Below are 22,242 nucleotides of genomic sequence, written 5' to 3' on the forward strand. Positions count from 1 at the left end.
TAGAAAATAGAGTAAATATCATTGGAAGGGAATAGGATGGAGCGAAATAGTTATGATGATTGACTGCAATGGCAAAATGTATGGTACCTACTCTGCTGGGCTATTGTGAAGAAAATTCTTTGTCAAGTTTAAGGTACTATATAAAAGTTATGTTGAACAGGATGCTATCAGAAAAACCTGGAAAGACCCACATGAACTGAGGCAGAGAGAAATATATTGTATTCAAAATAACAGCATTAGTGTACGATGATCTGCTGGGAAGCATGTGGTTATTTTCATCAAGGCAATGATCCAATATAACTCTGAAGACCTTATGAAAATTGCAATCCATCAACAGAGAAAGAACCGATGGTATCTTAAAACAGACCAAAATACATTTTTTTGATAATTCCTTAATGTGAAGTTTTGTTTTTATCTGCTTTCTCTCACAATCTAGCCAATATAGAAATGTTTTCCATGACTACTCATATATGATTAATATTGAATTGCTTGAGTTCTTGGGGTTGGGGGTGGAAAGGAGAGAGGAAGAGAAGTTGGAACACAAAATGTTTTTTTTTAATTGATGTCAAAAATTTGCTTTTACATGTAATTTTGAAAATTAAATTTAAAAAAAAGTTTAAGAAACCATAGATTAGATAACCTCTAATGTACCTTATAGACCTAAAATTATGATTTCTATGCTCATTAAATTAAGAGATCATATATTTAGAGCTGGAAGAGAACTCAAAAGTGACTGTGTCCAACCTATCATTTTGGAGATGAGAAACCAGATTTGTAAATCCTAGCCTTCTGCTATTGTCTGAGGCAGGATTCTAACTCATGCATTACTAACTCCAAGTCTGTTTTTTAAAAAATATTTTATCTAATTTATCCTTAGAACAATGTTTTAAGGTAGGTGCTATTATTACTCCAATTTTACAGGTAATTAAACAGAAACAATGAAAGGTGAAATGAGTTGTCCAAGATGATGACATGTATGTAGTATGTGGAAGTGATAATAAATGTGGAGTCTACCAATAGATTTGGGTCAAATACTGGCTCTTCTAGTTGGTAGAAAGTTGTCTTGCAACCAAACTTGCTTTCAGTTTTTGACCTTGGTTACATCAACTAACTTTTTTTTGGGGGGGAGAGGGGGTGGGAGCAAATGAGGGTTAAGTGATTTGCCCATGTTCACACAGCTAGTGTCATGTGTCTCATGTTGGATTGGATCTCAGGTCCTCCTGAATCCAGGGCAGTTGCTTTATCTACTGTACCACCTAGCTGCCCCTGACTAACTTCTTTACATGAAATTAATTCTGGGATCCTTTCCATCCTAAATACTATAATTTGCTTCTAATAACACTGGTAAATATCAACAAGTGTCAATAGAGTAGCAAGGGAAAATAACAAATTAGGTCAAATTTTCCATGAAAACTTCACTCATGGCAAGCTATCTACACCATATACCTCACATGCATTGATCCTGTAATGTGTATTTTAATTTTCTGCATGTATGTATGTATGTATGTTTTATTTTCTAACCAGTTGTTAACTCTATAAGAGTAAGGACCAGACTTTAGCTAACTTTCTATCTCCCTAACACTTAGCCTCAAGGCTCTTCCCAATATAGATTTCTAAATAAATATTTGTTTAATGAAATAACTAATGAGTCAGATTTCCTGACTATGATAAGAACTATGTATTTTATGCCTTTATGACTTCAGGTCCAGTACTGTATCCACTGTGGCTGCTCATTACTTACCTGTGAATTGGAACTACCTACCTCCTGAGATTGTTACAAGTATCAATTAAGATAATATCTATAAATCAATTAGCACAGTGCTCTGTTACATATTAGCGTGCTTAATAAATGCTTATTTCCTTCCCTCTCCCTGCATATATTTGTACAACTAATAACGTCAACCTCATTACTCAGGCCCAGATAATCTCATAGCAATTAACAACCAATCAATAAGCATTTAGTAAATGTTTACTATGTACCAGGGCATTCGGGTGGGTAGGGACAGAAAGACATCTATTTAAAGAGTTTTAGCCCTCAGGGAGTACAGGTGGGTGAAACCAATGTGTGTTTATAGATGTACATCTATACACACATATATATGTATAAAACATACATTATATATATATACACATACATATATATGCATATATAGAGATATATAGAAAACAAATTATATAATTTTGAGGAGCAGGGAAGAATAGTAGCTAGAGGTCACAAGTAAAGTGCTATTCTAGCTGAGCTATAAATACTAAGACATACATGGGACGTAAACATGCATTTCAGGTATGAGAAACAGGTTGGGTAAAGTCACAGAGATGGGGGATGGAATGCTCTCTGTGAGAAACAGTAAGAAAGGCATCGTGTCCTGGGGCCACGATGTTTGTGAAGGGGGAATATTGTGTAACAATGCTAGAATGGTAGGTTAGAACCAGGTTGGTAAAAACGGCTTTAAATGACAACTGAAGAAGTTTTATTTGATCTTAGAAATAATAGGGAGTCTCTGGAATTTATTAAGTAAGGGACTAACACAATAAGACCTGTGTTTCAGGAAAATCACTTTGGCAGCTCAGTGGAAGATGGATTAAAGTAGGAAGAAATATGAGGCAAGAAGACAACTGCATCATGCTGCTTTTTTTTGCTATATATTTTGAGAGATATGTTTACATGTAAGCAAGCCATGTAACAATAGTCACTAATTCTTATATAAAAGTAAAGTTGTTATTACCCTTAAACCATACCCAGAAGTGCTATTGTTATAAGTATTCAAGTGAGAATTTAGGGGGTCTTTGCTTCCACTTTTTAATGGAAACTGGGTTTTTGAGTGAATAATAGTATTAACAAGATGAAGTAGGGATAATGTTTTGTTTGAAAGAGAATCATCTACTTTCATGAACTTGAGACATCCATTTACAGGAAAAAGTGAAATATAATGAAGTAATTACTACTCAGATAGTAATTTGATGCTTTGATTTGTTAATTAGAAATAATTTTCAATTACTTCATTAGTTACCTTTATTAGCCAGCATTCCATTATCCTTGATTCTTTATATTTTTATTGAAAATAATTAAATATTCTGATATAATTTCTCTTCATTAATTTGTTCTTGCCTTCTCCCACAATTAGTGAGACTTTCTTAGTATCCCTTAAAATCTAATCAATAGAATGTAAGTCACAAGATGAAAGGGAACTTCTCTTATGAGATCAAGGTGTACCAGGTATTACTATGGCATGGAAGTAGCACAGTAACTCTTGAATTGGCTGATTAGATGGTTCCACTTGTGTATCTCTATGTCTACCAGGCTATTTTAAAATTCAGTCTCCTTTAAGGAAAATATGATCACTGATTTAGAGCCGGAAAGATAATTCAAGACATCTTGCCTTCTCCTTTCCAGTTGACCTTTGCTTTGCAAAACGTGGTTAAGAGATCAGTCAAAACTTTAAATTGTCTACCTTCCCCCCAAAGGATTGAAGCAGAAAGATGGGCAAGAGTTACAGGAGGGCAGTTAACATTTTATAATTACAAATTATAAACTCCACTTTTATAATTAGATATGTCTCAAAATGGAATAAACTTCCTTGAGAGAATATTAGAGTTGCTTGTTCCTGGAGGTATTATTGTAGTGAAAGTTTATGTTTTAGAAAAATAATGGACAAGATAGCCTCTACATTTCCTTCCAACTTTTATATTTTAATGATATTTACGATAGGACAAATATAACCTTGGGATACTAAATTCTTTTTAGGTTTTTTGGGTCACAGATTATTCAAACATGGGGCCATAGCATTGATTCTGATTTTCTCTGCCTTCATTTGTTGTTTGTCTGGACCACTGTCCCATGAAAATGTCACCTTTGAAATTTAACTTCAGTTGAGGAAGAAAAATGTTTTCTAAAAGATCAAAGGCTTTTTGATCTTGGACACTAAATAAAAAGATAATGATTTTTCCCTACCTGATTATGTAACAGAAAATGCTTAAGGAAGTATATTTGATGAAGCACATAAAAGATTTATTCTTCATTTGAAATAATCTCATACATTTCACATTCCATCTGAAGAGACAACAGATTCCATCATGCTGTACCACTGGGCCTAATTATATAGCCCTATCTTAGGTCATGCTTCTATTGAAGTCAGTGTATATTTTGCCTAAAGTTTATATAATCAAGCACAGTGTGCTTTCCCCATAGACTGGAAGGTATTGTAAATTCCAGTTGATTAGATGTGTTATTTAACATTATGAAGTACCCAGAAATATATTGAACTAGTGGAATTTATCACATATGATTGTTGTTTCCTAAAATGAAGATACCAAAGGATTATTTCACTTACAGCCTGAATATCACTGCCACCCCCATTAAAAATGCTTTTCATCTGTGTTTTTTCCTTTCTATTGGAGTGTTTTATGTTCTCCATTTTAGATGAAACAAGAACTTTCATTTTGCTTTTATTTATTCTTCCTTCTCCAAACTCTTAAAAAGCATCACACAGCAACAGTGTTAAGAATAGAAAGTTAGGTATGCAATTCAGAAAAATCAATATTAAACTTTGCTGTTTTTTTGATGGTGCCTTGGGAAGATATTGCCAAATTTAAAATCTAAAGTAACATTTTCATTATTAAAAGAAAAGATACACTGAGAGCTTGAAAAAAAACCCTTAGAAATGACTAACAGAATTTATCTTCCTCAGTTGCCATCAAACTCTTATACTTCCTATTCTTTTCCTTCCAAAGATAAATTGTTCTCTCATGCGAGGTCAAGTCTTTTGCACCTTCATCTATAACTATACAGGGATGGCATTTCCCATCAGGCTATACTTCTCTGGACTTTGCCACCATCTCATCGAAAATATTATTGTACAATATCACTTGAGCTCTGGAAATCACACATAGAAGTTCCCTCTGCTCTTGGGGCCCCTCACTCTGGTTTATGCCCCGCCCCTTTCCAGTTTCCTTTTATGTAAGTGTCACTAGAATATAAGATCCCTGAAAGCAGAGACTTTTTTTTTTATTGTATTCATATTATGAACCCTTGTCACCATGTCTTGGACATAGTAAAATCTTCATAAATGCTCCCTAAGTATTGACTGAAAAGAGCTTGTGGGAATTTAGTAATCATTCACAGTTTACATTTGTTTCATGACAAATTTTTCTTAGTCATTAAGTGTCATTATTTGTAAAAATTAGTATGAACATCAATGGAAATTTGAACCATTCAAAAACATACTTCTAAGACTTAGTTGGCTTCCTTTTTTCTCTAATTAGTCAGATGATGCAATAAGATCACAGCAAATGAATTTAGCTTTGGGATCTATCAAAGGAATTTGAACCTGCTCCTGGTCTTTGGATTCTGTTTCTAAACCTTAGGTATGGATATAGAGGCTCTAGACTGGGAATATTGAAGGACATTAATGGGATTAGATGGGGTGGGGGTGGGTTGAAGAGGAAAGTTTTCTGCAAGGTAGATAGGTCAGCGATGGAATGGTGTGAACTGCATCAGCAAGGTTAAAGTGTGGGCTGAGTGGGGAGGTGGAGTAGTGTGAAATTAATTTAGAAGGTAGGTTGGCATGAGATTGTGAAGGGCTTCAATTGTCATATGCAAATTTTTTGCATTTTTCCCAAGAAAGAATAGAGTCCACAGCTTTAAAATATGAGAGAATCAGTTCAGAATATCAAGACCTGTGGCAAGGATGAATGAATTTAGGTTTATGAGAAACATGTGGGTAGAAGAGAAGGAAGCAGATAGGAGTAATCCAGGGTTGAGGCTGGCAGGGCAAGGTCAAAGGTAAGATGATGATGAAGGGACAAGGAATTAAAAGAAAAGGAAGTGTGTTGCTGAATTGGTTCACCAATGGGTCTTATTTAGGAAAGGGGCAGTGTGGAGCCCGTGAAGGCATCATGGCCTGGGAAAGAATGAAAGGAATGGGGGATTAGGGGCCACATCAAGGACAAGGAACAGGATTCAAAGTTGCAAAATAGAGGGAGAAGTTCCTTGACATCCGATTATGATCAGATAAAGGGATCTTAGAGTGATGGAAGTGTTGCATTTATGAGTAATGACAAGATCAAGCATATGATCTTAGAAAACTATAATTTAAGGTTTAAACCAGTATTATTTATCTTCTTGACTGTTAAAGGTACACACCTAGGTTGGGGCTTGTGGGCTATAGTTTCATGGTTGCACAGCCATAGTGAATTTGCACTTGAGTAGCCATTCTCTGACTTATCATCCTGAAACTTGGAGAGTGCCATGTCTTCCTTGTGGTTCTTTGAACAAGAAAGTCCTGCATTTCCACTGGCTGATCTTCTTATCTTTAAATTCTCTCCCTTCTTATCTCTGCCTCCTTGTTTCCTTAAAGCTTCAGCTAAATTCCTATCTTCTAAAAGAAGTTTTTGACAATCCTCCACATTCTCAGTACCTTTTGTCCAAGTTACTCCCAATTTATCTCCTATGTATCTTGAGTGTACATAGTTATTTGTATTTTGTTGTCCCCCTTTCACTGTGAGTTCCTTGAAAGTAAGGTTTTCTTTTATCTTTATTTGTATCCCCCAAACATAGCAGAATACCTGAACCATAACAGGCACTCATTAACCGTTTACTTCCTGAATGGCTACACTAAGATATTGGACAGTAGAGATTAAATTACAATAAATTTTGCCGGGAATATTTTTGATAATAAAGTATGTTAAAAGATACTTAATTGATTTTAAATGTTATATTTAGTAGTCTAAGAACAATACTTACTACCATCACCTGCTCTTTATGAAATATAAGTAATTTATTATGATCCCCTATAGACATGGATCCCAAATATATTGTTTAAAAATAAATCAGTACAAGATGAGGCTACAACCTTTATATATGCTGTTGTCTTTCTATATTTTAACATCAGGGGAAACCAGTAAAGTGTTCAATAAAAAGAAAAAAGAAAATTCAAAGGCAACAAAAAGTAACCAGTGCCTACTGAGGTTTTAAGTGAGACAATAACATTGAGCACTGTTTTATTGACCTAATTTATACTCCTCAGTGTTAGTGGGGCTTTTTAGAAGACAGTAACCTTACTAAAGAATTTGGCCTAATCATTTGGAGTAGAACTGAAAAAAAAAAAAAGACTGAGAGATGAGGAGATTTTTGCTTCTTAATTGTGACAATCAGTATGGCATAGCTAGATTCTACGGTCCCCAGAAAAGAATATCAGGCAACTTTACCTTCTGAACTGAGTTAGTGGGGTTGGATCACAAGCAGATCATTGATTTAGATGTGGAAGGTCCCTTAGAGGTCATCTTGTTCAAATACATTTTAGAAATGAGAAAATTAACCCAGATAGATTAAATGACTTGCCTATGGTAACACAGGCAATATCAATGATAGAGTCAGGATTTGAACAGATATCATGAATGTATAAATCAAGATTTTTTTTTTTACATTTAGCTAAAATATGGACATGCATTATGTAAAGACTTACTATGAAATTCTATTAATATCATCACTATAGCTGCTTCCTTGTATACTTTTAATGTGAGTAATCTTGAAAAAGTAAAGGATTCATAAAGTAGGAAGGGATTTAAGAGGTCACTTAGCCAGTTCCCTGTTGTTAAGCATGACTGAAAAGACCATGAATATTGAAGACAAGTTAGTTGATTGTCCTTCCAGTTTTAAAAGATTTTTGTTGTTTTGATGAAAGTAATTCATATTTAAGTAAGGTAACAGTCATTTGAAGAGTCACTGTAAGAAAAATACTGTACTTTGTTCTGAACGGAGGATTTTGATTTCCTGCAGTGTCTTAGGTCCTTTGTCATGAGTGTCATTGAAGTGTTCATGCTTTTCTTTCTAGAACATTACCATAAAGTTCAAACATTCTGATTTACCCCTTGGTTGTAAAGAAAGGATGGAAGTACATTGTCTGGAGAAAAATGAATAGTAAAAGCAGATAGAATCTGAAAGGAATGATCAAAGTCTCAAAGCATACCAACATTTTAAGGGAAAAACAAATTATTTCTTATTCTTTAAAGTAGGTAAGAACAAAAGTAAGGGCACTCAGCAATGATTATTTCACCTTCTTTGAAGTAGATTAGAAATATGTAACAGGAAAAAAATGAATAATATTGTCAGAAAAAAGTAAGTCACATTTAACTTTTTAAGTTAATGTTTTTCAGTAGATTGAGTGTTAAAAAACCAAGAAATTCTTATAAAGTGATGAAGTTAGCAATGGTATATTTTCACCCCAAATACTTCTATTATAAATGTTTGATTACAGAACAAAAAAGATGAGGATAAGCTGGTTTATTTAGCTTTGGTTTTGAGAGAAGTTATTGATTTAATAAAAAATGCAAACTAATGAATACCTGCTATCCCTATTTTACCAATGTATTCATTGTTTCCTTATCATTACCAGGTCACATCCAAGATTATGTTTAAAACGATAACAGGATGCTTACTTTTCTCTAGTTAGACCAGAATAATGCAGTTAGCTATAGTTTATTAATTTTAGCTCTATGGAAGCAAAGATGACATTTCAAGTATTTACTTTTATTTTTGTAATGTTGTATATTTTTTTACATTCTTATGATTTCCTTCCTGAAAAAAAAAATTTAAAAAACCTCTCTTCTGTAACACATATAACCAAGCAAAATAAATCCATAAATAGGGCATGTCTGAAAATATAAGCATTCTTCCACACCTCTAATCTATCACTTTTCTAAAGGGAGATACAAGAATCATTAGTCACTGTCAGTCTTCTGAAGTCATGATTTCTCACTGTTTTGATTAGATTTCTCAAATCTTTGAATGTTATTTCCTTATGTTATTGATGTTCTGGAAATTGTTCTTTTTCTGTTTATTTCACCTTGCAATTCACGACTTTCCAGATTTCTCTCAATTTTTCACATTAATAACTTCTTAAAGAACAATAAAACATTATAGTCATAGTGACACCATTTGTTTAGCCATTTCACAATTGATTAAAAGTCCTTTTGCTCCAATTTTTTGCTACACAAAATGCTGAATAATCATATGTAAAGACACATATGGGGGCAGCTAGGTGGCACAGTGGATAGAGCACCGGCCCTGGAGTCAAGAGTACCTGAGTTCAAATCCGGTCTCAGACACTTAACACTTACTAGCTGTGTGACCCTGGGCAACTCACTTAACCCCAATTGCCTCACTTAAAAAAAAAAAAGACACATATGTGTGTATATATGCATTTATATATGTCTATAGTCCCCAAATTCATAATGCAATGTTAATGTTGCACTTAGAATTTTGGAAGTCATCTTGATATTTGTGTATCTGTACACACAGTTTTGGGACCCCATGTGTATGTTTCACATGCACGTTTAAACACTTTTGCTTATATATAAGCAGTAATAAAAATATAAGTATAGATTTTTCATCTCTTTTAATAACCTTATTGGATACTCTTTGCAATGTTATCACAGAAAATAAATGTATGAACACTTTATCATCAACAATGCATTAGTATGCTTTTCTTTCTCCATCCCTGCAAAATTTCAGGGTTTATTGCCATAAGAATCTGTTGTTAGGTGAAACACAATAATTATTTTAATTTACATTACTTTTATTTAGTGAGTAAGACCATTTGTATGATTGCAATCGTATGATTGCTTATAATTTTAATTTATTCTTTTGAAAACTGCTTCTCATATCCTTAGGCCACTTTTCTTATTGAGGTTTTTAATTAATTAATTAATTAATTAATTAATTAATTAATTAATTAATTTGTTTGTTTGTTTGTTCATTCGTTCATTCATTTGTTTATTTATTTTCATTTTCCAATATATCTTGGATATTCAACCCTTAACATAGCTATTTGTGGCAAAGCCCCTCCCCAGTTAAGTGCTGTTGTTGTTACTTAGTAATTGTTATATCAGACTTTGTGATTCTTTATGGGATTTTCTCTAAAAAGACACTTGAGGTTTGTTATTTCCTTCTCCAGTAAATTAAGGCAAACAGAGGTTAAGTGATTTGCCCAGTATCACATAGCTAGTGAGTGTTTGAGAACAGATTTGAACTCAGATCTTCCTGATTCTGGGGTCATTACCCTATCCACTGAACTACCATAATTTTAGTTGCATTGATTTTATTTTTAGAAAAGGTTTTCAAGTCTTTGTAATGATAATTACCCTTCTATTTTTATTGACTCTAAGATTCTCTAAAACCCTTGTCTTCCACAAGTATGAAAATTTTTTACTCATTCATAATTATTCTCTCAATTTTTTGTTTAGTTCCATAGCTAAAATTTCTAAAACTATTAGATGTTATAATAGACAATTTTGCTGTTGTAAATACTATAATTGTTCCTCTTTTATAATTTATTCAACTTGTTGGTTTCAGATAGATCATAGTCATAGATTTAGAGCTGTAATAGACTTCAGAGGTTATCTTCTCAAAATACTTTATTTTACAGATCAGGAAATTGAAGACAAGACACTAATTTACTTGCCCAGGAACAAAGAAATATGAAATGTCAGAATCAATATTTCAACTTACTTGACTGATTCCAAATCTACCTCTCCTTCAACAATATTATCCTGACTCTCAAACCAGGATTTTAATTTGGATCCAGTAACTTATTCGTGGCAAATTCAGGAATTCTATACGACTTCATAAGGCTGTATTGTTTTCCATATTAAATAAAGGTCCATTTATTCCTTTGATTTTAATAACTTTAATATACATGATTCCTATACTTTGTCAAAGACAATATTGGATCTATGTATGTAATTAAGCAATTTTGTTATTTTTATCAGTAATTTGTTTTATTATACCCTACATTTTCAAATGTTGCTTTGTTTTTGCATTCCTCATTTAATCTAAGTGGGTTATAATTGATAAATTTTGACTATATTGCTGTAGTCTCAAAATTAATATTTTATTCCATTATTTTGCCTCAACATTCATTAGCAATAATGATACATAGTGCTTTATTTCCCCTCTATTTTAAACTATCTCTTCCTAGTTTGTATATCAAAAATATCCTTTTGGAAGAAATTTGAAAAGGTGCTATCTTGATTTTTTCCAAGCAACTTATATAATATTGGAGTTAATTGAATTTTCTTCAAATGTCTGATCTAATTTACTTAAGTCCATCTGAACATAATACGCTTATAGCACTTACCTCTCAACTCCCTCAGAAGATCATACATATTATTCATTTCTTTTTCTCAACCTGGATTGTTCAAATTCTCTATTTCTAATTCTGTTCATCAAAAATATGTTTTCATTGAAAATATTAATTCATTCAATATTTGTTTGCATATAATTTAGGGAATTAAATTTAATAGTTTCCAGTATTGTTTATTCACATGTTATAAATTCTTTGGTAAATTTTGAAAAATTACATTATCTCTATAACTTAGATTAAATTAGCCAATGGTTTGGCTCTTTTGTTATCCTTCCAAAAACTAGCTCTCAGCTGTCAATTGAAACAATTTTTAGAATAAACTTTTAAAATCTACCACTACTCATTCTTCCTTGATTTTTGGAATTTATATTCTTAGTTGTTTTTTTTTTTTTTTTTACTTTGTTGATTGCATATTTTTATTTTAGTTCCATGCTGAATAAATTGATCATTTATTTCTGGTCTTTGTTAATGAATGTTTTTAGTGCATCAATCAATAAATACTTATTAAGTACTTACCCTAGGTAAAGCTAGAATTTATTATTGCCCTACTATGTGATGTGCAGACTAAGTGCAAGAGATGCCAAGGAAGGTAAAAGACAGTCCTTGCTCTCAAGGAGCTCACTGTCTTTTGGGGGAAACATTAAAGCAAGCTATATACAGGCTAAATTAGACATCATCTATAGAGAAAAGGCACTATAATTAAGGTTGATTTGGAAAGGTTTCCTACAGAAGGAAGTAGCTGGGACTTGAAATAAGTCAGGAAAGCCAGGAGACAAAGATGAGGAGGAAGAATGTTCTGGGCATGGGGGTTGAACAGTTAAAATCTCTTGACTCTGGTGATTGAATGTACTATTCAAGGAGCAGCATGGGGGACAATATCATTGGATTGCTAAATACATAGGGTTTTAAAAGATTTTAATATTATTCTAAAGGTTGCTTTGCCTGTATGTAAAAATATAAAACAATTGGTAGTACAATTCTGGTCCTGGAGTCAGGAAGACCAGAGTTCAAATTTGACCTCAGATGCTTACTAGTTAGCAGTATGACCCCAGACAACTCACTTAAGTTTTGTTTGCCTCAGTTCCCTCAATTGTAAAATGAGGATAATAATAGCACTACCTCTTAGGATTATTGCCAGTGTCAAGCAAGATAATATATATTTTTTTAATTCTTTTTTTTCTTGTTTAGAATTTTATATTCCATATTAAATGTAAAAGCAAATTTTAACTTCAATTTTTTAAAACTTTGTGTTCCAATTTCTCTTCCTCCCTCCCTTCCCAACCCTACTGCAAGAACTCAAGCAATTCAATGTAAATTATCAATGAGTAGTAATGGAAAACATCTCTACATTAGTTGGTTGTGAGAGAAAACAGATAAAAACAAGACTTCAGATTAAGGAACTGTCAAAAAATGTGTTTCAGTCTGTTTTCAAATACCATCAGTTCTTTCTCTGTAGGTGTATTGTAATTTTCATAAGTCCCTCAGAGTTATATTAGATCATTGCCCTGCTGAAAATAACCACATGCTTCCCAGCAGATCATCTTACACTATTGTTATTATTTTGTATAAAGTACATTTCTCTCTGACTCAGTTCATGTGGGTTTTTCCAGGTTTTTCTGATAGCATTCTGTTCATCATAACTTTTATATAGTACTTTAAACTTATATATTCCTTACTGAGAAAGTTCTTATGAGTTGGAAGTCTTATGTTCTCATGTAAAAATGTAAACAATTTAACCTTTTAATGTTCCTCATGGTTGCTTTTCCTGTTTACCTTTTTATGATTCTCCAGGGTCTTGTATTTGAAATTCAAATTTTTTATTCAGTTCAGGTCTTTTCATCACAAATGCCTGAAAGTCCTCTTTTTCATTGAAATCCCATTTTTACCTGTGAAAGATTATTCACAGTTTTCCTGGGTAAGTGATTCTTGGCAGTGGTCCCAGTTCCTTTGCCCTCTGGAATATTATATTCCATGGCCTCTTTTCCTTTAATATAGATACTTCTATATCTTCTTTTATCTTTATTGGAGCTCCACAATATTTGAATTGTTTTTTTTTTTCTAGCTGCTTGCAATATTTTCTCTTTGACTTGGGAGTTCTGGAATTTGGTTATAATATTCCTGGAAGTTTTCCTTTGGGGATCTCTTTCAGGAGGGCATCAGTAGATTCTTTCAATTTCTACTTTAGCTTCTGCTTTGAGAATATCAGGGCAATTTTCCCTGACAATCTCTTGGAGGACGGTGTCTAGGCTCTTATTTTGGTCATGGTTTTCAGGTAGTCCAATGATTTTCAAATTATCTGTCCTGGATTTATTTTCCAGGTCAGCTGTTTTTCCAAGGAAATATTTCACATTGCCCTGTACTTTTTCATTCAGTTGGATTTGCTTGACTGTTTCTTGATTTCTCATAAGGTCACTAGCTTCCATTTGTTCAATCCTAATTCTTAGGTGATTATTTTCATATGACAGCTTTTTTATTTCCTTTTCCACTTGACTTTTCAAACTGTTGACTTTTTTCTCATCACTTTCCTGCATTGCTCTTTCCATTCTTTCTTCCCTCTCTCTAAATCTTCCTTCTATCTTTCCTACATTCTCTTCAAAGTCCCCTTTGAGAGCTTCCATGGCCTGAGACCAGTTCATATTTTTCTGGGAAGCTTTGGATATAGGGGCCCTGAGGTTGTTATCCTCTTCTGAGGGTGAACCTTGATCTTCTTTGTTGCTGAAAAACTTTCTATAATTCTCAGCTTTCTTTGCTTGCTCATCTTGCTGACTTTTACTTGACTTTTAATGCCCCACTGGCGGGCCCTAATTCTAGGCTACACTACTGTCCCCAGCTTTAGAGGGTCCTAGGTGTTTTGTTTTGAGGGAGGGCAGGTTTTTCTCTCTCCTGGCCTGTTCTCTGGTCTGAAGATAACCTCAAGCCTTCTTACTAAACAACCAACCAGCAAAGCTATCTGTTGTGTGGTTCTTAGCTTAGATGATCCTGCACCCCTTCCATACCTGGGCCTCCTGCCACTCAGGATTTCTTCTTGGTTCCCTGCTGGGGAGGGAAAGCTGAATTCCTCCCTATATCCTGCTGACACCCCTGCACTTTCCGTTCTGCCAGCCATTCAGCCCTCTCACCCAACCACAAGTTCAGTTCCAGAAGATGCTGGTGCTGTAGCTGATTTGGCAGCTCAGGGGTTAAGTTCCTCTGCTATAGCATGCCTGGGGTCTCTGTTTGGTGTGATCTCTGGGTTGGACTTTATTTGTAGCCCAGCACAGCCCCCTTTAATCTGTCTATGGCTGGAAAATATTCTCAGCCTGTATTTTTGTGGGGTTTTCTGCTCCAGGGGTTCTTTTATTGCTCTTTTTGGAGTAATTGTATCAGGAGCTCTGTGCATTTAATTTCTTTCCTCTGCCATCTTGGCTCTGCACAACATAATATTTGAAAAAAAAAAATAAAAGTACTTGGCACAATATTTGGTACATAGTAGGGTCTTTATAAATTCTTATTCCCTTCTCATTCCATTTGGAGCTCTTTTTCTTAAATCATATAATAGCTTCTTTATTTGACCAGATACTTTGGCATTAAAATAGCCTCCATAATTTCTTCAAATCACACAGTGACAAAATTTGGAAGCTGGAAAGTTTCTTAGAGTCCATGTAATTCTTAAGTTGGCAGTAGATTTCAGGGAATGCATTAGAAGAGAAAAAAAAATTTATTTTCATTAATATTTAGTTTCATTTGTAATCAGTTACATTTTTTCATGCATTTAAAAACATTATTCTAAGTAGGGATCCATAGACTTTCTAAACTGCCAAAGAGATTGATCTCACACACACACATACACACACACACAGGTTAAGATCCCCTTATCTGATAGAAGTCATACATAAGAGAAATGCCTACTGTAATGTATTCAACAAGTTGTCACCCTGTCTTTGATTGAAGAGCAGGAAGAAGGGGGAATCTGCCACTTTTTGACCCAGGATTCTACGCCTGTTCTGTTCCCTATTCTCTGGAATAGTACTTGATCAATTGATGGATTTGGGGATTTTCATCTCATGTATGGGGACCCTATAACAGGAACTCCAAGAGCTGGATGTTGCAGTACTGGATGGGGTTACAGAGAAGAAGACAGAAAATGCCTGAGTATGGGCTCAGATCCAGAATTTTAGCATAATCCTGCTGCTGTATCTTTTTTTGTTTGTTTGTTTCTGTTTGGGGTGATGGAGAAGAGATATCATTGGTGATTTTCTAAAAATTCACTGTTTTTTTTTCATTGTTCCTGAATCAGTTCACATAGGAATTATGCCTAGCTCATAGCTTTCAGATCATCATCTTTACTATATGAATATAGGATAGAAATAGTTATATTTATATTTTTCTAGGATAAATGAAACATAATAAAAACTCAAAAGATTATAATAATCAGTAAATATGATATGAATTGTGACAGTAATCATTTCAATTCATGACTGTTAAAATTCAACTTGAGAACAAATTATATTTAGTTCCAATATTTCAGAAATCTACAGTTAGGGGCAGCTAGGTGACACAGTGGATGGAGTGCCAGGCCTGGAGTCAGAAAGTCTCATTTTCCTGACTTCAAAACTGGCATCAGACTCTTCCTAGATGTGTGACCTTGGGAAAGTCATTTTACCCTGTTTGCCTCCATTTCTTCATCTGTAAAATGAGCTGTGGAAAGAAACGGCAAGCTACTCCAGTATCTTTGCTAAGAAAACTCCCAAAAATGGGGTCAGGAAGAGTTGACCATGGTGGAAAAATGACTGGAAAAGTGTCTACAGTTAAAAGTTGTTCCTACCCAAGAGAATCCTTTCCCATGCTTCCCCATACCTGCAAATAAATACTTGTCACCTTGAAGTAGGAAATTGAAACCAAAGGATAACTGATTTAAGTCTAGAGGGAATTTAAAACACCATCAAGTCCAGCAATCTAATTTTAAAGATAAGGAAGCTGAGACCTTGAAATGTTAAATAAATAGTCTAAGGTCATACAGGTTTAAGAGAGGAAAAGTCAATATTTCAACCATGGTCTTCTTTAGTCTAGAATTCTTGCCATTGAACCATATGGATATAAGATCACATTTTGATTTGTAACACTTTTGATAATGTTTCTGTCCACACCCCCCCCCCAAAAAAAAAAAAAAAAAAAACAAAGGAGGAAACATTTTTTTCTTTCTCCTTCTTTCCAATCCTTTCCTCTCCCAATGCTTTAAAATGACTGCTAAATTAACTATCTGGAGCTTCTTTTTGGCATTGGCTCCCTATTTAAATTTTTGCCCTTATTAAATGCTGGTTATTTAAAGTTTCCTGTTACTTGATGTGAATTAAATGGGGTTTTACTCTAATTTCCTATTACTCAGAACCAGCCAATTACTTTCTCATCCTTTACTTTTAATACCTTCCTTTGACTTTTGGTTTATGATACAAGGCAATAAAGAGAATATTAAAATCATCATAAATAGGAATAAAATCCCTCAAACTAACATCCTGCTTGGATGCTTCATCTTCACAAAAAGTTCTCTCTGGGATCTTATATTCTGGTGACCCACTAACCTCTTTAGCAGCTTTTATGAATAATTTTGAACAAAGACACCCAGGAAACAGACAAAATAACATGACCCTCAGTGATATATTTCCTCTTCCTGTTTTTCCAGTGGTGCTGGTAAAAAAAGAGAGTTAAAGATTATTAAGAATCAATGTTATTAGAACTTTCCTTCTTTGTAGATATGCGTATACACATATCAACTAAGATTTATATATCACATACTATGTGCCAGGCACTTTACCAAGTACTTTATACTTATTATAGCATTTGATCCTCACAACAACAATGTTGGGAGCAGGTGCTATTATCACCCCCATTTTATAGATGAGAAAACTGAAACAGAGATATTATAAGTTTCCTAAGGTTACATATCTAATAACTAAGACTGGATTTGAACTCAGTTCCTCCTGATTCCAAGCCTGGCACTGTATCCACTATGCTACCTAGCTGCCTCCATAGATGAAGAATAACACTGGATTTTATCAGTTAGTTGGCTTCATGGAACTACCTTTTCCTTTCTATTATTTTAAGGAATGATTATCTGGGAAGGTAAGGGAAAGGGGGTATATTTTAAAATGAAAGTAGTTTAAAGCAAAAGATATATAAATATTTTAAAGATTCATACAGTTCTTAGACCATCTACAAAAATTAATTTAATTGTTTGGTACTTGTAAATTTTGTCCAGTAAAGAATGCATTAAAAATAATGGTAACTGGTTGACATAGTATAAAGAATGTTGGACATAGTTTTAGGAACCTGGAGTTAAAATACTACTATAGACACTAGCTGTGTAATCCTAGGCAAATCATCTTCAGTTTTCTTATATTCAGAAGGGGCATAATAATAATTGCCTCCCAGAATTATTTTAAGATCAAAGAGGACACACACACACACACACACACACATATATGTATATACATACAAACATGTTTATAGATATAAATGGCTTTGCACACCACAAAGTTCCATATAAGCTATTTGTGAGTTGTAGTGCTACCTTGTTGTTGAGTCATTTCAGTTGTGTCTGACTCTTTGTGACTCCATTAGGGATTTTATTGGCAGAAATATTCAAGTGGCTTGCCATTTTCTGCTTCAGTTCATGATTTTTTTTACAGATGAGGAACTGAGGAAAACATAGTTAAGTAACTTGCTCAGGACCACACAGCTGGTAAGTATTTGAGGTCAGATTTGAACCCATGAAGATGAGTCTTCCAAGGCCAGTCTTCTATTCACGGCACCCAGTGGTACTACTACTATAACTAATAATAAATAGATAGCCTTCTCACTCTAAATGAAACCCGATGATGTAAATGAGTTACAATAAAATCAAAAGGCATTTCATTCTCATGAAATGAAAACAGTATTTATAGACTGGATTATAGCATGTGTTCAAATAATATAAATACCCTATCACCTCATGGGATATGAAAGTCAGGGCCAGGGACTCCTGGAAGTGATTTTTAGGGAGTGGGTAATCAACCAATTAGACGATGGGAAGATGGATCACATCTCATCCTCTCTACAAAATTCTGTTGTGGAGTTTGTCAACACAGCTCCACCTAACTCCAACACTCTTTATCTTTGATCTTTCTGTCAGCTCTGTAAGCTCTCAGTCTCTCCACTTCTGACCTGAGGATGGGAAATTATAACCTAATCACTACCTGAGAACTTCCAGTTTTGTGCAGTTGCACAGATGCTTTTGGTAAATTTCCTTCCCACCCAACCTCCAAAAAAACAGTTTTACTGATCAGTGGCCCCCGAGTTCAGCTCATCCTCAGGACCACACAGCTGGTAAGTGTTTGAGATCAGATTTGAACCCATAAAGATGAATCTTCCAAGCCCAGTCTTCTATTCCTGGCACCCAGTGATACTACTACTACTATCACTAATAATAAATAGATAGCCTTCTCACAACCATGAAGTGATATGTGGGTCAGAAAACTGGTTTTTTGGAGTTCACACAGCTAGTAAGTATCAAGTGTATGAGGCCAGTTTTGAACTCAGGTTTTCCTGAATCCAGGGCCGATGCTTTATCCTCTTCTCCACTTAGCTGCTCCATGTTGTGATTTTTATGACTCATATCATTACATCATCATTTTATTCCCAAATCCATACCTCCTCCAAATTTCCCTATGATTCTATAGGATACTAATATCTTCAGTCACTGTGGTTCACAACTTGAAGTATGTCTTCAATCCCTCATTCTCCCTCACCCAACATATACAATAAGTTGCCAAATTCTTTTGTTTCTACAATCTCCAAATCTCTCATATTTCTCCCTTTCTCTTTAGGCTACCATCCTCATTCAGGCTGTCATATGCTCTCATCAGGAGTGTTCATTTCAATAGCCTTATAGAATGGTCCCACTGCCTCAATTCTCTTTACTCACCAATCAGTCCCCCACAGTGCCTATATAAAGAGCAATATATAAATGCTAGCTATTATTGTTGCTATTGTTATTATAACTGTAGGAATTGAATCATAACCATATTGAAATTCTCACTTTTATAAGAAAAGCTACCAAAATGCTTTTCCTAAAGTACAGAAATGACCATGTCACTTCCTTAAATAAAATAAAGTCCAATAAAATAAAATCCAATAAAATTATTAACTTTAGGATTTAATATTCATTTATCTTTTCTTTTTTCAATATATATGTAGTTTATGTTTTGTATGTGAATAATTATGAGTATGTTATTATAGCATTTTTAACTATATTGGTACATGATCAACATTTTTGGAAAACATTGTTTTACAATGAACTAATGCTGCTCTTAGAAGATATTTCTCTCTAATGGGCAAGATCAAGTTTTTTTCTGTCTAAACCATTTTCTGACATCTTTGGCTTTCCTCCTTGTGATAATTATTTTGTACCAATATCTCTAAGAAATGATAACATAATAAGCAACTTTTCTTTTTGAAAATTTCTTCTCATTTTTACCCTTAATTCTAATTTCATATTGTTTTTATCTTTTCTGTAATGAATATATCATTTCATGAATAGCTACTTTTGAGTAAGTTAGAACCAGTAAAAAGTTATTTTTTTCTGTTAAGGTATTGTGAATTTCATATTCTTTGACTTTATTCAGTGCGTATCAAAACCAGTTACTTCTGATTTTTTCTTAAAGAAAGTCATAATATAGAAGTAAGAGTAGTATAGGCCTTTGACCCTTTCTCATTTCTTGATTCTGAATGATTTTTCCACTATTGTTTTCATCATCATCTTCCCCTGTTTCTACTCTCTCACTGAAGACAAATCATGTCAATTGTAAAATTATTAACTTTTGGATCATAGTCAACTTCTTTATAAAATTTCATCATATTATAATCTGGAACAGTTGCTAGAACTTAGGAAGAGAGTTTCCTAGTGATTACATGAATTGTAATCATATTTGTGATTTTCAGTCCAGTCATGCTCATTATTTACCATTGCAAGGCAATATGATGAGTTGTCCTATAAAGCTATTTCTTATTATCTTTAGGTGCTCAGTGAAATCAACTCTGCCAACTTCTCTCCGACAAGAACCTGTGAGTTATTCTTCAATTAAGCTACAATAACTTTATGACTTCTGAATTTGTTGAGAGTGGGAATATTAATTTAATACAATTCAGTTGCTCTGGAATCCTCTTTTTGGGTCCCTGGACAAAGATTACTCGATAATCATACAAATTGTTAAGGAAATATTTGTACATAGTCTAAAAATTGTGTCAGCCTCAAAACCTTCTGTCTCACTTTCTAATCCCTTACCACTGGTTTTTCATCTATTTCATGGGTTGGCATGAATAAAAAGTAATCATCCAGTTGCAAACATGCTGTGGATAAGATCACATAGGAAATGGCAGCACTAGAATTCAAGCCCACATGACCTAACTCAAAATCAAGTGCTCTTTCTCATATTCCACATTTCATCTCAAGGAGCCTATTGTCCAGTTAAGGAGCAAAGAAATTTGCACAAATGGAATTCATGGTTATTCAGTCATATCTGACTTTTTGTGACCCTGTGGACAATAGTTTGTCATTTCCTTTTCCATTGGATTAAGACATAGATTGGGTCATGCCCAGGGCCACATAACTACTAATTGTCTAAGGTTAGATTTTAACTCAGGTCTTCCAGACTTCAGGCCCAGTACTCTGTCCACTGAGTCACCTAGCTCCTCACAATATATACAATATACACAATATATACAAAGACACATAAACAAATGACATAATACAAGATTAGAACTTTAGGTGCATAGGGTCAAGTAGCAGATATTCTCATTCATCAAGGGGGAGAAAGCTGAAGCAATAAGAGAAAGCTTAAATAATAAGTGATTGAATTTAGAGGACCAGTAACTATAGCAGACTGCTTTCTAGAAAAGTAGACAATATTATGGGTACATTAAAGAATGAAATATGTATGTGGAACTCTGAAATTATGCATGTGGAAATAAATTGATTTAGTTAAGCACTTTATAAAATAACTTTTATTGTCCAGATAAAAACCTCTCATGCAAAAGATGAGTGGAAAGAGCTTATATGTAAACCCAGTCTGCAGGAATAGGAGCTAAATAAATATGTAGATTTAGTCCAATTTTATACCATAGGCAAGAGGAATTGTGAAACGTGATGTATTTTAGAAAAATGGTCCTCCCTGTTACAAGAATGGGTTTATTTTTTAGGTCATGGAGCAAGAGGAAATAGCATCAATAGCTTGAGCAGTCTTTAAAATAAGCATTCTAATAGTTATTCCACTCTATAATCTAATTTAGGATTTATAATTATTTGCCTTTTTATATTTATCAATCTCACCTGCCCCCTCTCTGACCATACCAGGAATATGGCCCATCTCAATCACTCTTTGGGTGAAAAAACAAAACAAAACAAAACTCAAGTATGTGTCCAGAGCTAAGCATATGCAATCATACTTAGATTATTATGTTTCCCTATATTATTCTGATTTTTTTCTTCATAAATGTATTGCTATAATGACTCCTCCTTTTATCTGTTAATATGGTACTTGGCAACACAAAGGAATTTTAATTTTTTTCTTAAGTCCAAAATAATTTGGGTGGAAATTCTATTAAGAATAGAATATAATTCATCTCATGGCTTAATACAGAGGTGTTTTTTGACTCTGCGCCATTGTCATTTGCTTTAAGCAGAAAGGGTATAAAATTTACAGTATTCCCTCAAAAGCTAAACAAAAAGGGGATGTACAAGGAAGCAGAGTGAATTTATTTTCTTTTAAAGCCAGACACTGTTTTCTACTGATTCTGCAGTCTTAATTTCTTTAAGCACATCATAATTTATTTGGAGGGCACATGCTTCTTTTATGACTAAACTAATGGTAAGACTCTATATTCCAATTCGAATCCACTAACCTTTCCATCAATTGCCTGACTCATCATTTTCTTCCGCCCTCAAGATCTGTCTTATTTATACTCTTGTCAAAATTATCCGTTGCAGGTGTGTTTTCTCCTAATTAAGAGATAGAACTGTGCAATTGAAAAATGAATGGTTATATTCTGGGTGGCTGTGGCACTGATACCAATTGCAATGCATGTAAGA

At 33.9% G+C, this 22,242-nt stretch overlaps 1 protein-coding gene across 6 annotated transcripts in view; it reads left to right on the forward strand.

Annotated features, from left to right (window-relative positions):
* The window catches only part of LINGO2 (leucine rich repeat and Ig domain containing 2), a 1,558,843-nt gene that overhangs the window by 116,435 nt on the left and 1,420,166 nt on the right, over positions 1-22,242 (forward strand). For 4 of the 6 annotated variants that reach the window (XM_043976351.1, XM_043976354.1, XM_043976355.1 and 1 more), the window contains exon 2: positions 20,174-20,219. The exons of the other annotated variants lie outside the window; for them this stretch is intronic. The gene's annotated coding sequence lies outside the window, so the exon portion shown is untranslated. The remainder of the gene's footprint in view (positions 1-20,173; positions 20,220-22,242) is intronic. 6 annotated transcript variants of the gene reach the window in all.

Source organism: Dromiciops gliroides, chromosome 1 (genome assembly GCF_019393635.1).
Source record: "Dromiciops gliroides isolate mDroGli1 chromosome 1, mDroGli1.pri, whole genome shotgun sequence".
NCBI lineage: Eukaryota > Metazoa > Chordata > Mammalia > Microbiotheria > Microbiotheriidae > Dromiciops > Dromiciops gliroides.